This window comes from Protopterus annectens, chromosome 7.part0 (genome assembly GCF_019279795.1).
Source record: "Protopterus annectens isolate FY-2018-M chromosome 7.part0, PAN1.0, whole genome shotgun sequence".
Classification (NCBI taxonomy): domain Eukaryota; kingdom Metazoa; phylum Chordata; order Ceratodontiformes; family Protopteridae; genus Protopterus; species Protopterus annectens.
Genome location: NC_056739.1, coordinates 1,552,802,422 through 1,552,819,614, shown reverse-complemented (window position 1 = coordinate 1,552,819,614; position 17,193 = coordinate 1,552,802,422).

Genomic DNA, 17,193 nt, shown 5'->3' with positions numbered 1-17,193 from the left:
TTTAAAATTACCTCAAATTAAATATTCTCTCTTTGCCTTTTTACTAATATTGGCTTTAAACTAACTGCACTCTAGTAGCAAATACATATGCTAATTTGGTATTATATGAGTGGGAGAAACAGTATATACTTGGTGGGTTAAATAATTTGAATACTAAAGTTAAATTTTATAGGAGGTTCGTAGATGATTGTTTTTTAATATGGGATGGTAGCACAGTAGAATTAAATAACTATATCACATATCTGAATGACTCCACAGAATTTTTAAAATTTAAAATGGTGGCATCAGAAAAAAGCATAACAGTTTTGGATGTCAGTTTATATAAAAATGGGGATAGAATAGAATCTACAATGCATAAGAAGGAAGTTGATGCTTCTAGATATATTAGTAGAAGTAGCATGCATGCACCACATACATTCAAGGGAGTGATGAAAGCACAAATGATAAGAGCTAGTAAGCTCAATACTGAAGATAATAATTTTAAAATTCAGGTTAAGGATATGATACAAGAGTTTGAAAGGAATGGGTATCCAAGACAAGTTATAAATGATGTATATGAAGAAGTGCTGTTAGGTAGAATAGATAAATATAAATCCATCTTTAGTGAGGTGACAGAGCAATTGGAATTGCCAAACAAAAAAGAAAATGTGGTAAGGTATGTCACCACATTTAATCTTAACACAAACTATGTACGTAATATAGTAGAGAGAAATTGGCTTATTCTAATGGCTATGCCAGAGATAAAGGCTGTTGTAGGAGAGAAGCCACAATATGCATATATGAATTCTGAAACGTTAAAACAAAAATTATGTTACAAATATTTTAAAGAAAGAAAAATAATAATGCAACGTAGAATGGGAACAAAGAAATGTTTTAATTGTAGTTGCTGTAATGATTTATATGATAATGCAGACACATTTATTCACCCGATAACTAAAGAAGTTTTTTCCCTTAAAGCCCTCATTAACTGTAATACTACCCAGGTGGTATACCTGGCTACATGCACAATCTGTACATCATTTTATGTAGGTAAAACCACCAGAAAATTAAGAGAGCGGATAACAGAACATAAATCCTAAATAAGAAAGAAGGTATTGACAAATGCACTAAGTAAGCACATTCTTGATAGTAATGACACACATAAATTCAGGTTTAGGGGTATATGTACGGTGGATATGGGGGTTAGAGGGGGTGATATAAACAATACATTGGAATTAAAGGAATATGAATGGATAGTTAGGCTTCAAGCAGATGCCAAACCTGGTCTTAACAATGCAGTTAGTTTAAAGCCAATATTAGTAAAAAGGCAAAGAGAGAATATTTAATTTGAGGTAATTTTAACGTTAGTGTGTGTTTTAAGCAGTATTGGTATTAACTGAATGAAAATGTAAAGTTTTAGAAATGCAACTATATGTATTAAGAGTGCTTTTCCTTTAAAAATTTAATTGGTAATTAGGATGATAGGCTGGCTGTAGCATGTGATTTTAAATGGCTCCTTTTTTAAACAGTGTAAGAACCTATTTTTTCCATGTACTGATGAAGGGTGGTTAACCCGAAAGCTTTGCATTAAAAGATTTGGCGTGAGTAATACAGTCACGGAATTTCCCAGTTAACAATTGTAAATAAATAAATAAATAAGTTCCAAATATATTCACAACATTTTTTTATTTAACAGATGATGAAAATCGAGTTCACACATATACTTAAATGGAGCATCGGATGCAAGTCTGGATTATAAACACTAGGAATCCTTAAGTCACTGGAAGACAATCCATCAAAACCAGAATCATGTAACAAAGCAAAATCTAACTTCCGAGTAAATAATTTAAGGTCCTATATAGACCTAGTAACATCAGCTCGTCTGCTAGGAACAACAGAATATCCCCTATTAAAGAGATCAGCATTCCATAAAAAAAACACTAGAAAAATTGTAAATTATAAAATTCCTCTGGTCATTATAAATAAGGGAACAAGTATCTGAATAGTTTGTATTTGTATTTATCACCATGGCTGAGTTCTCCCATTGTTGTAAGGTGTCTTACTCCACTGTAATCTCATTTGGAGAGGATTCTGGTAAGAACTGTGATTCATTTTCTTGTTTTGTAAGCATTCTGAGTGACGCAGGTCCAACTGCTCTAAGGGGTGATACTCATTCTGTACTTGTACCCTATCAGTTTTGTCATCTGCAACAGAATCAAGCCTAAAAGCCCCATTATTAGAATTTTGAAGTTTCTGTTGCCCTGTAGGAGGCACTGGGTACACATTGCCTTTAGCATAATCTTCTCAATAATGCTGTAACTTCCTTAACTTGCATGAATAAATGCTAGCACAAACCTTGTCTATATATAAAAAACAGACCGATATTTAAACTGACAGTCCTTGAAAAACCACATCCTCAGTAATAGCAGCATAAAGCTGCTTAATATCCTTATACAGAACATCCAACTCCTTAGCGTTATGCTTGATTAAGAGCTCCATGAGCTCACAACCGTGTCTATCGAACATAACCAACAAATCCTAACGCAAAGGGGAATGTTGCACAAGACCAGTTGGAAACTTTCAGCTAAGAAGCCCCTTTGGAACAAGATGTGAACACACTCTTTAAAATATCCATTTTTATGCTGTAATTTGCGAAAACACAATAATTTGTCTTGAAACATTTGTAGTTGCTCATCCAAGGATGCGACATTAGTAGCGCCCATAACAAAAAAAACCCAATGATTTATTAAGCCAAGATTCCAAAGTAATAGACTGTTCAGGGTTACAATTGGAACCAGAAATGTTATTACTTATACCAGCATACCAAAGACCTTGTTGCTGAAACTGCTGTTGGCCAGGAGGTAAAGACAATGCATCTTGCATGCTAAGATCCAAATCCAAATTTGGGCCATTATTAAATAAAGACCCCATAGAAGATGGAATGTTCAGTGTATGCTGAATAAGTTGCTGCACAAGCAAGGTGAGATTGTGTACAGAATCCTGTAGTGTAATTAAATCCACACCAGGAGACGTCACATTAAAAGATGGTAAACCACCCAAAGCCATACCACATAAAAAAATAAAACTAAACCAACTAAGAAAAACAAAAAGTGAAAACCAGCGACCAAACACAGCTTTATTAATCAAATAAGCGCTTCATCTATTGAATGTAGAATTCATCAGATAAAAAGCAAACCACAATAATGCATTTTAAAATCCCCACCAACCACATGACCAATAGCAGGAAGAGTAAATTTAAAGAGACCCATACATAAAAAACATTACATACTATTAAAAATATAAATATGTGAAAAAATATATATGGGTTATGGCTGTTTTTAATTCATTTTGAATGCTGTGGGGCTAAGGTGTAAAGAATATTTTGAAATGCTGCATTGAAATATTCAACTGCATCATTTAAGGGGAGTCTTTTTAGGACAGACAAGTTAACTGCTTTCAGAGCTTCAACGAAAGACTCCTTGGAGAAAATGGAGAGATTATGGGTATTTTTGAGCTTATGTTCTTTTGTTAGTTGCGTAATACTCCTGTGTTTATAAGCTGGGATGTGGTCACTTAACGTATCAGAGAGGAATATATATTTGGTTCTGGATTCACTTCAGAATCTCGAAATTCCAAAATGTCGAATTTCCTGTGATCAAGACCATACGATCAGTGTTTTGGAATACTGAAATTCCGAAAAAAAAAAAAAAAAACAACAATTTAAATGTTTCTGCAGCGGGGCAAGCGCCCCTGCACCCCCCACACCGCCGCTACTTAAATATTCCAACTTCAAGATCGCACTACAGCAAGGAAAAGGGAAATCTCCCATTCTGTGCTGTATGCAGATCTCTGTTCACAATGTCAGTATTCCGAAAGTTTGATCATATGGTCTCAGCCATATGAAATTCGATCTTTCAGGATTTCGGCATTTTGAAGTGTTCCCATTTGGTTCTGTATATTAAAACATTGAAAGCCCAAAATCTCAAAGCTTACAAGACTGAACCCAAATGCTTGAATCTTGTAAACTTGAAAAACAAAGGAAAAAGAAAACAGAAAACACAATTATTCGCAGGGAAAAGCCTGAATATTCCAACTCGAGACTGCACCACAGTGGAGAAAGGAACAATACACCACTCTTCACTGTGCTGCAATCCCATACAGTTCAGCTTCTGGCAAAAGGAAACACTGTTTTGTTTTTTTGTTTTTTTGCCAGTTCAAGCATAAAAGGTTTGAACATTTGGGCTCCATCATATAAGCTTTGAGCTTTTCAAAATGTAAAAAACTCAACATAGACAAACCAAATAACAAATAACAAAGAAGGAGAAGACTTCAGAGCAGAAAACCACAATTATTAATTTTATTTGTTATAAACATTAAGCACTTTGGTCCGTTAGTGTAATGGACTTCAGCAGAACAAAAAATAAACAGCGCTCACAGTTTAAATACCTATATAGACCCTCCCCCGATTAATAAAACACTGTTTAAGCATTTGAAGGAGAATCCTACACATGCATTTAAGTCTATGGTAATAGATTAGATCAACCTAGGACAGCTGGGGGGACCCAGTAATGATTATTTAGAGTTCTTAGAGCATAGATGGTAGTTGAGAACTAATGCCACAGTTAGCCCTGGTCTTAATGAAAATGTTTCATTTAGTAGTGTTTTAAAAGTAAAAGCTGCTTACTTTTTTTCATGATATAAAGAATTGTCTTCTAAGTAACCATAAGCGAACAAAGTTTTTAAAGATGGTGAGAGCAGAAATTCAGTTGAGCAACACCACCATCACCTCAATCTATTGCCTAATTTATTATTTAATGGGTCATAATCATTTTTAGGAGAGATCATTTTTAATGTGTCACATATTTAATGTGGCACAGGCTAAGCTATTGGGAATAACCATAGACTCCCACCTAAAATTTGATAGTCATCTCAACTTAACTATTAAAAAAGTACAAGCCAAACTGGGATCACTCTACTGTATCAAACCATTTCTTACCAACAACACAAGATCAGCCATTGCTCGCTCCCAACTTCTATCCAACCTACTCTATGCATCTCCCATTCTGACTAATCTCAACAAAACTGAACTAAGCAAACTAGAAGCCTGCTATAACAGAATTGCCTGCTTTGCTACAAATTGCTCATATAGAACTCATCACTGTACCGAGACAGCTCCACTGGCTTGAACTGTCCAACCTCCTAACCTACAATCAGCTCTGCCTCTGTCATTCGATCTATTACCTCCCCAATAAGTGTTCTGCCCTCAAAAACCTAGTACAACATCACTCAGACAAAAGGCCTCTTAAATTATCAAGAAAACTACTACTAGAAGTCACCAACAGCTACAATAGCTTTGGAGATCATACCTCTCAACTGTCCCTAATTTTCAGGAATGTCCCTGATTTTGACCCAAATTTTAGCTCTGTCCCTCTGAATCCCTCCTAAAACTACTGACTTTGGGCAGAAAGGTGGTAAATTACACTTAATGAATAATGGCAATAATTAACAGTTAGACACTTCTTTTACTTCAGAAAAGGTGTATTAATTTATATGCTCTGATTCTCTCAATGTTTCAACTTAATGACACTAATATTTTAAAGGTGTCCCTGAATGTCCCTGACTTTTTTTTACTTTTCCCTGATTCTGTTCAAATATGTACCTGATTGGTTGAGAGGTCATGGAGATGCACTATATAGTAGTTCAGTGGCTAAAAAATGGAACTCTGTCTACACTAGCATTCAAAACATATTGTCCAAAGCCTCCTTTAAAGACCTCATCAGGCAACATCTCAAGCAAAGTTGGCAGTGCCATGATTGCTCCCCAGGCTAGTGAAAGTGGATAAGATACACATACTAAACCTACAGTACTTGATAATAGTTTTCAATCTTACTCACAAACACTGGCTAATCTACAATGTATGTACTTTACCTGTGTACTATGTATGTAGTCTACCTATGTTCCAAATTTCAGCTGTACACCACAAATCTAGTAATTACCTTTATTTTTAAATTAATATTATTTTGTTTGTTCTCTCCACTGTAACTGTTGATGTGCTGCATACCACTGTAAAAACATGTATTTTGTAATTTGTGTGTATACTGATCATGTCTAAATAAGTAAATGTATCTGTATTTTTTCTATGTGGAGCTTTTCTCCCCGGGCCTCTGCTGAAAAAGGGCCTTTTCGGCTCAGTCAGACACCCCTGGTTAACAAATGTAAAATAAAATAAAATAATAAAATAAACGTGTACATGGATGTATTCTATATATATTTTTCAGTGTTGGGAGGATTGCAATTGATTTGCGGATGTAATAACTAACCTGGTTTGTGTATGAGGGAACTATGGTAACTATTTTAATTGTTTAAGTGCTTTAACAATTGGTGGACGGTCTATGTAGGTATTTAATGTGTGAGCACTGTTTATTTTTTTGTTCTGATGAAGTCCATTACACTAACGGATGAAAGTGCCTAACGTTTATAAGAAATAAAATTAGTAATTGTGGTTTTCTGCTCCAAAGTTTTCTCCTTCTTCATTATTAGCTTTTCAAAATGCAAGTTTTTAAAAGAAAACCATATATTTATATGGATTTAATTTACTTGGTTGAATAAAATTTATGTTGATGTGCATAATTTCGACACAAATTGATCTACATTATGTTCAGTAAGCTTGGCACATTCAAAAAAAAGCATCTTTCTTTGCAAGTGAGCAAGCCCCCTGCACCCCTCATGTGGGGGATTGTGCCCCCACATCCTCACTCATTATATATTCTACCTTCAAGGTCACATAATCTCTGGGAAAAAAGAATATCCCCCTACCTGAGGACTGTCGATTTTGCACACCTGTTGAAATCTGTTTAGCTGAGCAGATTGTGTTGACTAAACAGATGTCATCCAAAGTACCATTCAACAAAGGTAGCGGTAGCCGTATAAAATAAATAAATAAATAAATTTATATATATATATATATATATATATATAGAGATATAGAGAGAGAGAGAGAGAGATAGTTACACACACACACTAACAGATACAGAGACAAAGGGACAAGTCTCTTACACATGCAGAAAATCAGATATACTCACACATACACACAGAGGCTCAGACAGACACGCATATACAGCAAAATGCAACTAAGAGACACATATTCACACAGAAATTACAGTCATTTTCTTTACTTTCTACAACTCATGCCTCATTGTGATCAAATGAAATCAATGAAAAAAATACATACAGTGCAAAGCAATGCATCTCTGCCATCACACCACATATCTCTCAGATGTTGATGATTTTGCCTCATATTTTTCCTCTGTCCTTTGAGATATGTTTCATTTTCTGGTAATGTCTGAGGATTGCAATCAGTAAATAAATCTCAACATTATAGTTTCATACTTCTTATTCTTCTCAAAAAATGCTGATATAAAACCACTTACTATTTTACTATCAACATTTTAGGTTAAGTAAATTTAAGTTTTAAGTTTAAGGGTTAAGTTATAAGTGAATCAGAGTAATTTGTAAAACTGTCCCAAATTTACATATTTGCACATCTGTTATTGTTAGCTTTGTCTAGAATTAAGAAAACAAATTAAGAGGTATTTGCACCATTGCTCTGTCTCCTTGTCCATTACACACAAACACCTGAATTACTTTTGCTGATCGCTAATGTTTGTAAGGGGAAGTGAAAACAGATCTTGTAACCGTACTAATGTTCTCTTTCTCTCTATTGAGTAATTTCTTTAATTTTCTTTGTATTTACTTATTTTTAAGCTTTCTAAACTGCTGCATTAAGCAAGCATAAAGCATGCAGCTGTTTTATTTTATTTTTTTTCTCAGTCCATATTTCATGATGGTTTAATATGGTGCTATGAAGCTGTGGACTAGAACAGAGCTTCCCTTGTACATTAATACCCTATTGGATAAAATATGTTCTCCAACAGGGTATCACCCGTGGGTTTTTCTAAAAGATGTTAATTACTTGTGAACTGTGGGAGAAGCTGACTTGAGGAATCTCTACCAAAAAGTAAACTGTTGCAAATGAGTAGTAAAATTCCTTGGTTTGTATTCCTCATATAGTCTTCTTAGTTGGATGCAGTATGATTTTTTTATATTATTTATTTGTTGCTGTGTGTTATTTTCCCTTGAATATTAAAAGAAAAAAATATGCTAATTCCAATGGTTGAATATGGACTTCCTCTTTTAGGCTTATATCCATGCTCAAAAAAACATAAACAACAAATAATTATTAATAAAATCACATCATTTCCATCTTCAGTGCATCGATCGGCTAGCAGTGAATGAAAAGCAACATTCCTTCTTAGCTCAAGAATTGCTGAACTACTAAAATGGGCTACTGCCCCCCTTAAAACAAGAATAAAAATCAAATAGTCAAACTGCACACTGAGAGATACCCAAGAAGAGATCCTAACCCTCATAAGACAATGTTTCAAAATCTACACAGGAGAAAGAGCCTTTTGTAAGCTATTTGCAGCTGTTTAGAATCAGCTCCAAGCAGAAGTTAGACAACAACACACATTAGACTTATTCAAAAGTTAATTAAAAGAATTACCATTTATCAACACTAAATGCACTTGCTTTAATTATGAAGGCTAACTGCACCATTTGTAAAAGACTCAGGCATACATGTATAAATGGGTCTACTTTATATTGTCAAAAAAACACATGCAAAATTTAAAACATTGAGACCACTTTGATAAAACGGCATGTTACTGCACACCCATAACATCACAATTTCATTTTGGGAAAATAACCACTTGTCAACCAACACAGAAAAACAAACCAAAGCAAATCAAACCCACCAATGTGGGGGGCTTTACCTCCACCCCCACACACCTCCGCTAACAAAATACACCAACTCTGAGATTGCACTAAAGAGGAGAAAAGGGCAAAGTTCACCATGGTGGCCCAGTGGTTTGTTTCCTGGAGTGAAATTGTGATGTTCTAGGTGTTCAATAACATGCCGTTTTGGCAAAGTGGTCTCAACGTTTTGAAATTTGCATAAGTGTTTTTTCGACAATATAAAGTAGATCTGTATAAATAGATATGTACACCTAACTGCATACTGTTGACTATAAATGTTAAATATGTGTACTTTAATAAATGCCCAGGTTTTTGTACATATTGCACATGTTTATCAAATGCATTTTTAGGTCTATCTGAAGTGAATAGGCACGAAATGTGTCTTAAGTGTTTGGAAAGCGTCATCATTTGTATTGTTATCTGTGTTACATTCTTGATCCTTGGATACCTGTTATGTTTGTAATGCATAACTGTGCCTGGGTCATGGCAGAAAAGGACCTGCCAACTAGCTCACTTAACCAGTTTTCAAACTGAAATAAACAAATAAATAAAATAAATAGACAACAGACCCACCCTTTATACCAGGAAGGGCTGCACTTCACGCACCTTACTTTTCACATACTTGCAAAAACATTTGTTACCCCCGTACTGCTTTATTTATGCTGAGTTCACCTGAAAGACATTCTGACATAAATTACAATCTGAATAATATCCATACCTCTCAGCTGTCCAGGTTTTCACAGAATGTCCAGATTTTTGCCTAATATTTTTGGTCTATTCCTCTTAAACTTTGTGGTTTTCTAGCAAATCATTGAGTGTAAAAGTCACTAAATAATAATAATTTGAGTTTCAGATGTTACAGTCTTCAGAAAATGTCTGCTAATGCAAAATCTGTTATTCTGTCAACTTTCTAAGTTAATAAAAGCAATGTGTACAATTGTTCCTGTTTCTGTGTCTTAGCTCCCTCGACCATTATTTATGGCTTTGTACAGATTTCTTGCATTAAGGGGCTCAGAAGTATGATAATATCACAGGAGCTTTCCTGAAAACCAGAAGCCTAAACAGAAATGTATCTTAACTTGAGGCCTTTCCTACCTGCTTCCCCCAAAATATATCAGCACTTATGTAATTAAACAAGCCTAGTTTCCGTGAAGCCTATTCCAGGGTTCAACCTTTATTGTGTGTTCAGATCCCTCTGAAACTGTGGGGCAGTATCCATATGTATTTGTACTCTCATTATCACTTGCCAAATTCCACAAGAAGCAAATCTGCAGGAAGAATACCTTAAACAGAAAGGCAAACCATCAAAACAAATCATATTTTTATGAGTGGCATCAACTAACCACATATAAACTAGCAAATGAATACTGCCAACAGCAAGTAAGGCCAGAAATTTCTGGACTTCATTAATGTCAATACATGTGACCAAATTTTCCCCTGCCCACCAGGGGAGGCAGCCTTCTAGATCCTGCCTTTACAAACATTTCCATGAATTGTAGTATCCCAATTGTTATCCCATACATAGTCAAACCTGGGTATCTCACTCTGACTGTGTCCCAGAAGGTCTATTTCACAGTCCCTAATAATGCTGTTTAGTCAGAAATTACTTTAGAACAAAATATTTGTTTTTTAATCTAGCTTACTGACAATTGCAACTGATATAGCTCCTCCATGTAGTTAAGTGATTAGAGTCACGGTCTCATGTGCAATGAGTCCAGGGTTCAAATACAGGGAAGGGAGAATAAGCATTCACTTTTAGACCCCTCTGTGATGGACCTCCTGCATATCCACAAAACAAACAGTATGAGAATTACCCATTCTAAATACTTAAACCTTGCCTGTGATATAAATAGGACCTGCTGGAGTGATAGGTATGTATCCCAGAGACTACCCTGTCTATGGAACAGGCTCCCCATCCATGTGAAGCAGAGTTCCTCCCTAATCCAATTCAAGTGCAACCTGGACAATTGGATGGGAAACTGGAAATTCATTCTATGTTTGGCACCTATTTCTCTGATGCAAACAGGTAACCTGTAAATGGTTCATCTCTCAGGCACATGCTTACACTTATCAAAGTTATCAGAACTCGTCAGAGATTTGGGATGCATGGCTAGGCTTTAAAAGGCCCTTCTGGACATTAGCCTAGTAAACACCTATGAACCTATGAACCTATAAGCAGTGCTAACCTTAGAAGCTGTGAGGTCCAATTTAAACCATTTCAGTGGGTATCCCTGGCCAGAGCCCTCCTTCCCCACATTTCCCATAGTCTACTACAGTTATTATTTTAGATTATATATTTGGAATGACTGGTACTATATTACTAACAACAAAGCAACATATCTGAATACTTATATTTTAGTACAAAACATGTTAAAACAAATCTGCACTTACTTACAGTGAATCTTTTTCCTATCTATGCAGCAAAACTTTTGTCATTTTTTTTCACTTCTTTAACCTATCATATTCTGTCAATTGAAGAATCAGGAATATATTCTTTTTCATTGTACAAAAAATACTATAAGCTTATATTTCCTCATAAAACATTAAAAGACAAATATAATTCCTGATTAATGGCTTTCTTCATTTTTCTGCAGTCTGCCTTTCTTGCTTTCTGTTCTACGGTGATTAAAAATGCTGAAATATAACTATCTTTGATTTTGTTTTGCAGTGTCTTTCAAAATGATGTCAACATTTAACATTTTGCTTCATCACATTTATGATAATATGAAGACGCATTTCTGCTCTGTTCTGCCAAGTCTGACAAAATATTGTTGAAGTTTAACTTGTTTGCTTCATCACATTTTATGGATAATATTGCAAGGCTACTAAGTCCATCATGGATCATGATTGACCTTAAGATCTAAGCAATTTTAATCTGGAAAAGCTTCTTTCCTGTGATAACACAGTGACTAACACTGTCAAAAATATGCATAGACAATTAAACATTTTGTAAATCTAGTTAAGTCTGTCACTCAAAGGGAATTTCATTTCCAGGATTTTCAAAGGCTTTCCATACTCTAAAGAAGAAATGGCTGCAATGTTTTAACTTACTTAAAAAAGAAACTAAAACAAATATTTCTTGCTTTCAAATTATATTGAAGTTTAACTTTTCAGTTCATCACATTTTCCTATAAAGCTTTTATGTGAAACTACGCAGTGAGTCTATCTTGCAGCATGTTTGATTATAAGATTTGAGCAATTTTAATTTAGTAAGGCTCTTTTCCTCTGAAACTACTGTGACTGGTATTGTCAAAATCTTTGTAGAGCAACTTAGACATTTTGAAACATTTGAAATATGGAAACCATATTGTTTAAAGCATGGAATTCCAGAGTTTTCACTGAATTTCCAAAGTATGAAGGAGGAAGAATTAGTTTCAGTGCTTCCATTTACTTATAAACATTTTTTTTCTGCAAATACATTCAAAATGCTGCCAGGATTTTTAATTTGTTACTTTAAATTATATATATAATTCAAAACTCCTACGTCTGTAACAGAACATAGCTGACCTTCTGCAAGACTTGTTTAGTTTTAATTTAAAAATAGTCATTTTTACCTACTACCACTGTGTATGCAGACATAAACAGAGAAAAATTAATAATTGGAAATACAGTTGCTATGTCATTTTAGCTAACAAATTCTAGCATTTTAAATGCTCTATAAAGTATGAAGAAGGAAAAATAAGCTTTAGTTTTTCCATTTCATAAACAACTTATGCCCATCTAAATTTATTAAGTTTATAATATTCATCAGTTAATTTTCTTAAATAGCTTAATATGTGTTAGTTCAATTTCCAAGTATGTGGCATTCTTTTATAATTCAGTGTTTGAGAATTATTGAAACTTGCTAAAATGCCAAATAAGTCAGTATGTTTTTTTTTTTCAGCAGCTTAAATGGCGACTCCAGAGAGTGAATATCTTTGTTTAGCACCTGGATGAAGCCCTGAACTTGTAAGCTTGTTTGGGATCAGTAATGGAAGCATCAGGAAACTCATAACTGCCGTGCCCTTTTCCTTTTCTCAACTATTTTGCAGGGAATTCCAGATCTACCTCCAAATTATTTACAAGTTCCTCTGCACCAGCTAACAACTACTTCAAAGCTGGCCTCTCTATAATGTATGAGGCAATGCAAGAGCTTTTCCAATAAAGAATGACCTCTGCCATGATCTTATGCATTTTTTTCACAACTCTTTCTGACCACAATTTGCCTGAAACACCAAATCATACCAGAAAACCAATGAAACTGTAATCTTTCATTTGATCAGCTTATGGATTCAGCTTCATTTCTTGTCTCAGTGTTCCCTGAAGTTTCCGCTATTTCAATTAGACCATCATAAAAAAAATTATTTCTTGACATCTCACAGCCTTTACATTTTGCATTTAACGTCCCTACCTGGTTTCTCAGAGAACATTTATGGAAAATCTCATCCTATGTTTTCAGAAAACTGCCTATCTCCTTGTTGATACTGAGTAAAGTACATAAGCATGCAGAAATGTTACAACAAGGTTAGTGCATCAAGGTAGGTTTTGGACACGTTTCCTAGGAGTAGATGGTAATTGTAAAAAGCAGAAGGTGCAAAAAGTGCTCTTTAATTTCCTTATAAAGTTGATCCTGAACACTGTATAGATGTATTCTAGACTAACAACCACTAGGGTCCTTATAAGCCTAGCCATGAAACCCAAATGTAACCCACACATTTGATTTATATAAGTGGTGATTTACTGACTCCCTCTGTCCATCAGAGATATAGGATCCAGACCAGGTGTGAATTTCCAATCACTTACCCATTGGTCCAATTGCACTTAAATAGGGATAGGGAGGAACTCTGCTCCACATGGATGGGGAGTCAGACCCTGTCTCAGAGAATGGGAATTTTCTGAAAAACATCTCTCTCCAACATGTCCTACTTACGTTGCAAACAAAATTTAGGCCTTTTATTGTAGTAGTTCTGATGCTGTTTGTTTTGCGGATGTGCAAAAGGTTCATCAAAGCAGGGTCCAGGAATGCCCTGTATACCAGACAAAGATCACCTCTCAGATGTTTGTATGATACAGTGTAAAGTGACAGGGCTTTAAGGTGATCAGCATAGGACAATGCATTTATCCATGCATTCTTTTTGTAGAAACCTTTGTGGATGCTCCAGTTGCTGTGTGTCTGGTCACGCACATAACAAAAGGGGCATCATACTCTATGATGGGTCTGATGAGGGTTGAGTACAGTGGTATGATGACTTCTCTGGATCTAGATGCCATGTCTTTGCTTATAACTTGGGCAACATAGAAGGATGTTCATATTGCCTTAGACATGTATTGGTTGAAGGTTAAGCTATTATTTACATGAGTTCCCAGTTCCCTGAGTAGTGAAAGAAAATAAAGCTTTCTACCCTTTGTATAGCAGAGGATGGTTCTTTTCCTTTAATGTTAGCTTCTGTGTTAGAGCCCTAACCTCAGATATTACTAAAGTCTAATCCTAATTTTTCATATTCCATTATAAAACTTTTCCTCTTTATTTCACTGTATATCTAAAAATGTTATAAATGGTCATACACCAGCTAGTGTGTCAAGTAATATGCCATTAGGCACATATCTAATTGTCATGAACTTTTTTCCTGATTTTGAATTTCATCCACCATTGTATGGGTAAGTTAATTTTAAATATATCTGCTCATTTCTTTACTGGAAAGTTATGTAAGATTGTCTTGAATGACTAGGTCATAGTCTCAATGTGATTCTATACTTTCTAGAAAGTTATCAGTTTACTATCAAAATTGTGAAAGGCAAAACAAATTCCGTGTGCGATTTTGAAGTGATACAATGAAAACAGAATCACTACCACATTACAATGTCGAATCAGATGATCGACGCAACATATTCGACATTGTCTCTGGAAACATCACGCGATATCCATATAGAAGCTCATGTAAATGAAACTCCTATACCACATATCACATTGCTGCACCCCTAAAACCCCCTGCTAACAAATTATTCCAACTCCGAGATCTCACTACAGTGAGGATATGGATGAATTTCTAAACCGCACTTTACTGCAATCTCTGTACAGTATGTCATACTATTGCATTCACATAAGTTTGTTTGATGTTCTAATTCACTTTAAATATAGTAAATGTCAATATGACATTTGGAATCATAACCGACGTCTGATTGTTTTTCAAAAAAAAATGATAGCAAACCAAAGTTATCATTGTGTAAACTTCATAACTGCTCAACAGAGCCACAAAAATCAAAATTATGCTCTGATAAAAACTGAGCTACTGCCACTAACCTTTCAAAGATATAAGGCCATCTCTTCCTTTCTTGAGAAATCAGATTTTATTGGACTTTGTGAGTAGTTTCTTCAGAAGTGAGACTTCTCTGAAGTTCTTAACACTTTTGACTTTTCATGATCTGCTAATGCAACGTGTTGGTTGGGAAGTTGTTGAATCCATTATTAGTCAGAACATTTTTCACGTCAGTTCCAAAGAGACAAAGATAAATACAAAATATTCTAGCTGATAATGAGGAGTATTATTACCCACCGGTAAGAAATAATTTCACAATTTAACAGCTTCCTTTTGCAGACAACTTTTGTGGAATATTTTCCATTTTCATTTTGTGGAAAATCATTCATAAGAATTTTAGGTGGTCCTTATTTTAATGAATAGTCTCGGACATGCTGACCATGTTTCTTCTGCTCACATGGTTGGATCCTCTGTTTCATTTACCTGACCTTCAGAGCCTACATTGTTTTGATCTTACCCTGCAAGTGAAATATTTAGACATTTTCTATAGCTGAGTACACTCTTGTGGAATATCTTCTTAACAATAGTAATGGATAATGAGTTAGAACTACTATTCAAGCTGCTGCGGGTTGGGAGGGTGGCCTAATGGTTAAGGTGTTTGCCTTACAAACACAAGGTGCAAGGTTTGAGTCTCACAAGGGATAATTGGCTAAGCTTAAAATGGCTCACAAGGGCAGTTAACTTAGTACTAATCTATCTATCTATCTATCTATCTATCTATCTATCTATCTATCTATCTATCTATCTAATAATGTTGTTTTAAGGTTTGTCTGTGCTTGTCTGTAATCCCTACTTATGATACATATACACAGTGGTGGTTCCAAGTTCTTTTTCTTGCCAGGGCTCAATAGAAGCACAACAGTAGCTAGCTGGTGGGCACATATGGCATGTGAAAAAAATAAAATCCACCAAAAACACCATACCAGTAGGTAAAGAATGCATGATATATGGTAACAAAATCCACTGTTAAAAAATATAAGACCATTTCCTCCATACACACACACACACACACACACACACACACACACACACACACACACACACACACACACACACACAAAAAAAAAAAAACAGTGAATGTAATAATCTTATGAATCCTGGCAATATTCACAACCCAGAAAAAATAATAATTTGTTAGCACATATGGTTTGGATGAAGAGCTGCTAGGCTACAGTGTAACAAGTCAAGGATGTAGCTACCAAAACAACAGAGGTGGAAAAATATACCATACACAAAGACATTTGTGTGTCAGTAGAAAGAGAAACAAACAGTATTAACCCAAATTCAAAAACAGAAAATCAGGCTTATTTTTTTTCTGTGCTGCATTGTAAGGAATATTTTTAAACAAGTACAGCACATTTTCCAGAATACAAGATAAAACCACATCTTCTCACTGGGGATACTGGTGAATAGCAAAGTACTTTAAATGTATGATAAAAATCCTTTGAAGTAGAACAAAATTGGTCAATTAACAGCTCCTGAATTGCAATTATAGTTCTGACACCTTAGAAAATGTGGGAGAGGGTCTGTCAGCACTTATACTAGAAAATGAAAATCGGAAGCCTTAAAATATGCAGTTAAGTTGGTTTATTTTGTTGAGCATTTATAACTACTGTTAAAAAGGTACAAGCTGTTCTGAAAAACAAAAATCAGAATAATTCATGCAAAAAAGTGAAAATAAAAATAGATTCTTGAAGTTGTGCAATATGCGTGTGACTCACACTACTGCAATTCTTTTTACAAGGAAGTTAATTAAAAAAAACTTATGATTAGAATGACTCATACAGTCAATCTAATAGAGAGAGGCAGGCAGTAATGCCCAAACTAACATACCTACCACATAACCTGTAGAAACTTCATGACATATCCCCTCCTTATTAAACACCTGTGATATATCATTAGCCTAGTATTTACCTATGAACTATATGAAGGGGGCTTGAAGTGAACTCTGGAGGAAAAATCCTCCAAGACCACTTTACAGCAGCAGTTTTTTTGAGATATGATAACTGTAAAAATTCTGATGCCTTAAAATGGTCAGAGTACAAAGATTTGATGAAATAACTAAGATACAATCAACACAACCAAATCACCTAGAGCCATATGT